General features: G+C 33.1%; 1 pseudogene; it reads right to left on the reverse strand.

Moving 5' to 3' along the window:
* Nucleotides 1-946: 946 nt before the first annotated feature.
* Nucleotides 947-3145, reverse strand: LOC125657714 (uncharacterized; annotated as a pseudogene).
* Nucleotides 3146-9932: the final 6787 nt, after the last annotated feature.

The following is a 9932-nucleotide window of genomic DNA, read 5'->3' on the forward strand; positions in this document are numbered from 1 at the left end:
ATGAAAAAAAAGCCTGGAAAACTGTCTGACTTATTTTTAGTCCAAAAAGTAGGTCAAGGATGGACCAATCCAGCTGAAATGCAAACTGAACTTGTATACCTCTGAGATGAAGCCTTTGACTAAATATTAGGACAATATCTGTATCCTTTATGAAAAAAGCCTGGAAAACTGTTTGACCAATTTTTTCCAAAAAGTAAGTCAAGGATGGACCAATCAAGCTGAAATGCAAACTGAACTTGTATTCCTCTAAGAGGAAGCCTATGATTAAATATCAGGGCAATATGTGTATCCGTAATGAATAAAGGTCTGAAAAACTGTTTGACCTACTTTTAGTCCTAATGCAGGTCACGGAGCGACCGTGAATTGCAAACTGAACTTGTATTCTTCTGAAAACAAGCTTATATCTAAATTTCAGGGTAATATCTTTATCTGTAACGAAAAAAAAGTCCGGAAAACTGTTTAACCTACTTCTAACCATAAAGTAGGTCAAGGATGGACCTATCCAGCTGAAAAGCAAACTCACTCTTACAATTATTGAGGGAGATATTATGACCAAATTTCAAAGTTGAACATGCATCCGTTACGGGAAAAACCCTCCGAAAAACATGATCCGGGACGGACGAACAGCCAGCCAGCCGGACGGACGCACGGACAGCGCCATAACATAATACGTCTCGTCTAATGATGGGTGTATAAAAACAGCTGGTGACGTCTCAATATGAATGAAAAATCCTCGACGGGACCTCCGTGTTTTAGGTCATATCCAAAAGACCTGTGATTCTTACTATTAAATGTCGAGCGTTCAGTATTTCTGTATGATTATCCTTATCCTAATGTGAACACAAGTAAACCACGGGTATTCCCGTTTGAGAAACAACTCGTGTTTCATTTATGTCCATCGGGAGTTCATTTTTGTTATCATCACCAACAATAAGTAAAACCAAACTTTGCAAAGATATTTTATTCAAATGAGTAAAAGTATACACGGGTAAAAAATACCTAAATGTGATATGTTCCTACAATACTCAGTAGTTCACATCTTTCTCATAATCTGGCATAAACATATAATAATATATAACAACAATGTCTATCACAACCACTACCAACGAAAATAAAAACACACAAATCTGGAATATAGTAATTCCTTTTTCGTGATGAAAAATCAACACTCAAATATACAAAAATGTCAGGTTTACAAAGGCTATGCAGATACAAGGTTAAGGGAGACATTGCCTGTACATAGAGTGTATAGCTCTAAAATGACCCAACGACTCGAACAATGAAAAATGGCAAATTTTCGGAACAATCCATCCCTTCTTCAGAACAAAAACGCTGGAAACTAAACAAAAGATCAAAACAATACAATTTTAAGCTATACTATATAATTTAGGTAGTGTCTGCAATATACTACATGACTGCTTAAATAACTTCATAAAACACGCCTGACCAGTAAATGTATATAAAGGTTGTACTGAAGGGCTGACATACAAATCAATAGTGAATATATATAACCATATCCCTGATATTTACAGTTGAGCATATTCAACTGGATTCATAAAACTTGATCAAAAATATTAAAAAAAAAACAACCATAAAACATTTCTATCAAACAAAATGTAAAACAATTTCATGATACCCTCATCCATACTGTTAATTATTTGTTCTTTCAATTAAGTTGCTATTGTTCAAACAACCTTTTGACATACGCTAATGACTGATTTATGATGATATAATCCCTGTAACTTCTGATCTGACGGTTCGCCATTCTTCTGTTCAACTTTGTACAGTGATCATCGTTTAATTCCAGAATTCTACAAGAGATTTTCACGCAGTCATATTGGCTCTTTTCTAGACCAATCCCCCATGTGTGCAGTGTGGTATGTAAGTCAAATTGAACGTCAGATAATGTTTTTTGTGCCCCTGTAATATACTTTGATAATTCACTGTGACCGAATTTTTTCTCATCTTTCTCCACGAGTTCAAGACACGAATATATAGTAGAGAAACTTTGGTATGTCTCTACAAAGGTCGTATTAATTTCCTGTAATGTTAAAATAGTATATATATATATATATATATATATATATATATATATATATATAGGATAGTATAGTATATATATTATAATATCGTACAGTAAATTTGCTTTAATTTTAACAGAAAGAGAATTACCGTACAGTTGAACGATGTGGCTTCAGACAGTTCTGCTATAGTCTTTGTTGATAAGTACTTCAATACATGTCTGTTCGTTATTCTTTTTCCGCTTGGTGGTATCTATAAAATAAAAATAGATCAAGTACTGCAGACAGAAACACTTCCTTAAAATAAATTTAATACAGGGTGTTGTTCATATTCCTTTTACTTTATGCAGAGTATAGATATTACAATACACCAAAAGTACTACCCAAGGAAAGGCAGGGGAAAGGGTAGATGTGCCCTACGAATGTTTAGATAGTCTTATCAGTATTGTACTATTATCAATTATATCAATGTTTCGCAAGTCAATTACATACTTTATTATGGGGGAAAAGTATTAAATTGAAGATCAACCTCGCCATTCCCAGGAAGAACACAAAACTAAAAGTACGGTAAACATGGACGCCTTGACACATCGGAGATCTAGGATTCTATGGCCACTAGATCATAACCTGATGATAGACTTGAGTCTAAATTTCTAATCCAACTAACTGAAATAATTTTCTTAAACAAAGAAGTTTTTTAATATATCTTACATTTAATAGTTTTTATGAACCAGCAGATTTTTTTTAAATATTGTACCAAATAAATCTGTACATGACTGAAAAATTCTCGCTTGCAACCTTCAACAACAAACAATAAAACTCATATTAGACTAGGTTATATGTGCAAGAGGTGATTAAAACATGATTCTTTTTGTTTATCTAAACCAATGTTTAGAATATAAATACCCCTTGAAGTTACTTACGTACTGTTATTTTAATGTTGCTGTTGCGTTTCGAAAGAGATAGACATTCCGTTTCAAATTATCAACTACTGTTTTCTCTGTAATGTTGGCTGCGTTTATGGGTGAGAAGTTATAATGTCTGCCTGGTGGAAATGGCCACAGTAAGTGATGTGACGTCACGACTTCAATGATGACGCAAATTAATCCTGAAACGATATCAGATAATATTATTCATGTTCATAGTTAAATACACCTGCTCAGATTTTGCACATACGTTCGTTTTTCTGAAGATACAAACATCACACCCACACAATCGTTTAAAGAGATTTGGTATTGTTGGATCACATTCTAACTTAGACGTTTTTATATATTTTTATATGTTGTTAAATGAGTGTATGTAACAAAGAATGCAGGAATTTAACCATCCTCTATAAATTCCGGGAGGGAGAACATAAATATAGCGGTTCTCATTTTCCGCAATTTGCTTGTTTGATTATTGTATGGTGTCTTTTGAATGAATCAGAATATTAATAATCTAATCATAGAATTGTAAAGTTTTATGGGAACTGAAATCTATGTTTTCGTTATTTGCAAAGGTTTCACCATTTTGTAAAAAGGTCATTAACATGCTATCCAATATATGTGGCTTGGATTTCTAAAACAAAAACAACTCAGACTTACGTATGAGTTTCCTAAATATTTGAGCAGTCAGAATTTGAGTAAAATCTCAAGCTTAAGTCCAAGTTTCAACTTGAGACTTTTTCGTGAAATTCAGATTGGATAATATTAATCCTTCAAATACTTTCATATCAAGCAATATTGTCAGTAAATACATACACGGGAATTTACTTCGGAAAGTTTATTAAATTAATTTGAATTGAATTGTTTCTTACCATATAGCAAAACTGCACCACAACGTTGATTACAGTACATGCTGGTTTCACGTTTTCTTAAACTGGTTAACAAATGTGAGTTGTATACCACTAATGAATACGTTTGTGTGAATACCCCCATTTTTTATATATATAAATTGAAAAATCCCAAGGACACATGGTGAATACGTAAGATATCACCTACTCAATATTTTGAACATGTTGCTTGGAAATTTTAATAACTTTTGTCATAGTGATATTTGAAAATTAACTCCTACATGTAGAACGTAATTACGCTAATGAAAATTGATTTGTAAACAAGGCAAAGAGGCACCTGTTGTATTACACAGTGGAAAGTTCGCAATATGATACCATACTATACGATTTTATTTTGGAGCGTTTCTTAGAGGATGTCATATCATTTATTATAGTATTGGTATTCCGAAATTAAAAAAATCCTGATCCTATCTGCAATATAACATTGATTAATTGCACAGCCTCTCACGATCCATGTAGAGACAAATACATTATAAACAGAGGACTAATAGGTAAAACGTAGGCAATTGTCTTTCCAAAAAGAATGAATGCTGGATATGACCAGTTCATCATTTCAGCTTGTTATTGACAGAATATTGAATGTATTAAAACGACAAACTCTTCTATCACAACGTTCAACAAAATATTTCATTCAAATTTCTTCCATTGATCAGAATTAAATTTGGATAAAAAGCTACTTGTATAAGACAAACCTTTAACAAGATTGCCTGTTACGTCGGTCTACCGAGTGTAGTTTGAATATTAAATGAATTCAACTGTGTAACTTTTGATTCGAGCTATTCTTATTATTCTATTTTAGAATTTAGAAAGACGCTGTTCAAGTGCTGTCGTATTTATACATGTAATATTAGTTATATATTAACACAGTCATGGTGGATTTTGTCAATGCTCATAGTATAGTTGTGAATAGTATGAATTGTAATTCACAACTTCTTGCTGCATGTATGTTTAGCGAGCTGTTAAGAAACTGATAAGTGCATATTCCAGGACAAATAATTTCTACTCAACGCTCATCTGCAAAAAGGGACTCGTAAATGAGTTAAGAATTTGTTGTTTGTGTTTGATAGGAGATCCAGACCTACATTTTACATTGACTTATTTGCTTACCAATTCTCAGCATTTTCATCGGTTTATAGAGGTCTCTCTATGAGCAATGGTTATTCTCTTTCAGGTTAGTTTCAAATGTGTGTCTCTTATTCGTGTTGAAGGACTTTGCTTGTATAAATGGACAACATTTTAGAATTTTCATTTTTGAAAACTTGCTGTCAAAGTGGAACTTAAAATCAAAATTTTCGAAAAGTTCAGTAATCAACTTGTAATCAACTTGCCGTCAACATCTGTGTTCAATAAAATATGTGATAAGGAAGAGATGTGAAAGACTCTATGGTGCCTTTTTATTTCACGTTCACTGGGATATATCGAATCAACATATGAATGAAAATGATTATTGTAAATAGATAAAACGTCTTCGATATATCTAAATGTCACGTTGAAGGCCACAGAGAGAGATTTGTTCTTCTCATGCTGAGATATTTGAATAAATTCTGCCTTGTAAGAATATGAAAAGAGGTCAGCAAATAAAGGAGCACAGCCCGCGCCAAAGGGAAATCCAGGAGACTGCCAGAATCGTATTATTACACTACACATGAGAATATTATCATAACATTAGATGAAAGGTGAAGATAACAAACAGTGATCAATTTCATAACACCGATAAGCAATACAAAATAGATAGCTGACCAAACACGTACCCCTGGAAATACCAGAGGTGGAATCAGGTGCTTAGGAGGAGTAAGAATCCACTGTCGACCGGTCACACCCGCCGTGAGCCCTATATCTTGATCAGGCAGTCAGAGTAAGTTTTCCGATTTCAAGTGTATTAAAAGTTCTTTAGAAGTTTTTAGAATCCACATTTGATTAACACCACTTCTGACATATATAGTCGCACAGTAAGTTTGAAGTTTCTCCTTCACAGCTGTTAATACTTTCGTGAGGAGGAAATATAGGGACTTGGTAGAGCACTTACTGGATCCAGCAAGGTCTTTTTTATGCAAGGTTTTTTTTATGCGAAAATAATTATTACATTACAGATGATGATATAATGATTAAACTACACAGGAAAACATGATTATCACACTACATTTGAGAAGGTTTTGTCTGCACTACATTGAATATAGAATATAAGAAAGAATATCATCATTTCAGTACACAGGATAATATAGACCACTGTAATTTATTTGACATCGTAATTCAATGACAGTACTTCCAATAAAGGGACAATTAATTTTTTTGAAAATACATGAGGATATAAATTGCGATGCTTCACGCCATCATACTTCATGAAGCGCGTTATAACTTCAACGTGTTCATGAGGAGTTGTCTTTCATTGCAATTAGTAGATATATATTAGAAATAAAAACATTTGATTATCAACCACACTATTCAAATATAAACCTTTATTTCTCAGCTCTGTCTCAAATGACATGGGGAGTCCTGTTATTTTCCTTATTTTAGCATGCATCATTTAGAATAAAGTTTTCATACTGATTTGAGAATTTGCCAGATTACAGGAAGCGTAAAACATCCGATCAGTCACACGTTTTCCACATACACGTGATCAACATGTATATATCATTCATATAATGAAAGTACTGAAAAGGGGAACTTTCAAACGTTGGATTTACACGTGGTTTAATATAGATGCATTCAGCTTATATGTATAATATAAAGTATTAAGATAGATAATCATACTGCCTTTTATCTTTCTTTCTTTCTCTGTTATGCGGGCGTACTATTTACTTTCGCGGAACATTAGCGTCTATCTAAATAGAAACGTATCCTGTTTTCGTTGAACTTTTATAAACATGCATACCAAATGCGCACAGAATCGTGTGCTATATTTATTTCATACAATAAATATGTAACATTACCTCATTGTGTTTGCACTCTGAAATGAAACAGTTAGAAATACGATCTCCAAATATGCTTAGAAACTAACGTATAACAGTGCGACATTTAACTCTGGACACGACAAAAGTCCGGAGTTTCACCAACCCTTTTATTAAGGATACAAATAAACCCTTTACAAAAAAAGATGGGATTTTATGTCCACAAGACATGCACCAACATTTACACTTGTAACTATTGTAGTTTTTAAGATATTTCACCTGAAATCAAAAAATCCCATGGGATTTTGGAGGGATTTTTAATCCCACTTGGGGGATTTTCACTCCTACCAAAAATCCCATGGGAGAAAAAATATAATTTCTCCCATAGGATTTTAACTCCCATATTTAAATTCAAAATGGGATACAATGTCCCATAGGAGGAAATGTCCCATAATGAACATGAAATGGCAGTGAATATCCTATTTGAGCATGAATGGGAATAAATATCCCAAATAAAACACAGGATGGGGACTTTTATCCCATGAATATAGTAATAAAGCAGAAAATTGTATCTTAAAGAGTGTTGTTTGTCATGATTCTTAAGAATTTACTTGCAAGCTAAGGAATGACATTAACTTTATATCTAGTAATTACATTCCTAAATTATGTAGCCCTATACATGTGTTAATGGATAAATGTCTAAACAACATGAGAAATTAAATTATATTAGAGCTCTGCATTACTAAACTCTTTCCCATGCAATTTCAATTGTATACATATAACCCTATCACAAAAATATTAGAATAAAATTGAACGGTATTAAATTATGCAGTTAGAACACTAACTTATTTACATGCAGCTGTTCACATTCTCTATTTACAACCCTTTACAGGTCGTCAGGTGTGAATATTCACAGGAACCGGTATTTTTGTCTGTAATAATAATAGTAGGCCCTATGGTACCATCCCCAATGAAAAAAATAACCCAAAAGGAATGGCACCATTTCTTACTCAAAACTTCGCTTCAAAATAATTCGAAAATTCTGCTTTTATCGTCCCCACCCCAATTGTCATTCTGATTCAGTAATCCCAGTGCTTTTATTAGGGGGGTGTGGTATATACCCCTACTCTTATCATTATGTACAGGCTAAATTACCGGTTCCTCTGATATGTTGTGGAATTTTGGAATAGCCTGGCTTACAGTTACAATTTGTTTACAATATATTAAAATTAGTGTTAATTAAGTGCTTACGGGGAAATCTGCTACTGCTAGATGATGCTAAGTTGTTTCGTGAACCGAATCAGACATCTCCAACAAGATTCTCGAAGATTTAACAACACAAGAATCATTTTACAAAATGCATGCTTCGGTCCATCATTCTCCCTCTGACAATCACATTCATTCTGAAGTCAAAGTACTTTCTCCTATACCTGAAGCGTCAAAAAGACTTTGACAGGTAAATACGAATAAACGGTTAACAGACATCTCGACCCTAAGAAAGTTCAGTCCTGGATGTTCTAGTCCAAAAAGAAGTATGATCCAATCTTATGCATTCATTTATTACATTTCCGGTTGAGCAACACCCAAATCCTCTAGAGACATTGTTTACAGTTATATGACATTACCTAAATGTGTGACACAATATTAATCCACCCCTGCTCAAAGGGGCATAAGCACCGAGCATAGACCTAAATGTTGCAGCCCTTCACTGGCAATGGTGACGTCTCCATACAAGTGAAAAATTCTCAAACAGGACGTTTACGTTTTTTTTGTTTGTTTTTTTTTAATTTTGTTTTCATTTTTTTAAATGTTAAACATGAAAAGTATAACTGAATCTGTGTTCACAGCCAAAATTTTAACCTTCTGGATGCAGGAATAAAAACAATATTTTAGCCTTCATTCTGTGTTATGTAAACAAAGACTGGAGTCTTTTTATGTTTACATTTAAGGTGGCTCACTACACCGGGAAATAGTTTCTCAAATCAGTACAAATAGATTTAATATTTTAAAAAAGATCTGATGATATACAATAAGTGTGTATGCCAAAAACAGCAAAAAATGCAAATTTGGATAAAAACATGATTTTCAAAAATATTATTTCAACACATGAACAAAAGACTGGTGGATTTGAGCTCAAGATCTGTAGTTCACCAGCCCAATGCTCTCTCTCTCTCTCTCTCTCTCTCTCTCTCTCTCTCTCTCTCTCTCTCTCTCTCTCTTTCTCTCTCTCTCTCTCTCTCTCTCTTGCCCAATGCTTTATTAATTAACCACTTAGCTATGGTGTTATAGACGAATAAATCGATCAATACAAATACTTTCCCAAAACATTTAAATCACCATCTTGTAACATAGTGTCATAAAGCTTTAGTGTAGTGAGTACCTTAACAAACCAGTGAAATGTTTAATTTTGTAATTGAATTTTCAAAGCATCTTTACTTTTGCACATGCAATTTTACAAAGATTATTCAATAAAGGGTAAAAAAAAAAAAAAACAACACTTAAAATACTTGTTTTTGATCCACTGTAGATATTAGGAAAATATTAGATTCCTGGGTCAGAGAAATCTAGACATCATTAAATGATAATGAAGTATTGTATAAAAATTTTTTTTAAAAAAAAATAAAAATTCAAGACTCTGCAATATGTTTGCAACTAGGAGAAATGGTCACAAGCTATTTACACCCGCATCCCTCTTGGATCGAACCACTATAACTTTTAGGATAACAATAAATCCTCTCCCAACAATGTTCACATCTGCAAATGGCAATGAAGCATTGTACAAAGTTTCAAGTTTATCAGATAATCCATACAGGAGGAGAAGCATTTTAATGCACAATTTAAGACTTTGTGACAGACAGACTTACAGATATGGACAGAAAATACAAAAACCATATAATTATATGAAATGATTTTGCATGTAAAAAGTACATGAAGTGCACAATTATGATTTAAATGTAATTATCATTTTTATTAGGAATTTAGATGTCTCCTCTTTTTGCAAACAATTACACATCTATATATGAAGATGACATATATAGTGAGCATATAAAACACTCCTACCAAAAATGTAAACAAATATGTGCAATGCAAGTTTGAAAAATATGTATGTCTTAAAAAGTGATTGACTAGATATCAGGAAGCAAGCAAGCTCACTCCATGTTACTGTGCTACAACTAACTGAAATTCACTACA

Source organism: Ostrea edulis, chromosome 9, assembly GCF_947568905.1.
Source record: "Ostrea edulis chromosome 9, xbOstEdul1.1, whole genome shotgun sequence".
Taxonomy (NCBI): Eukaryota; Metazoa; Mollusca; class Bivalvia; order Ostreida; family Ostreidae; genus Ostrea; species Ostrea edulis.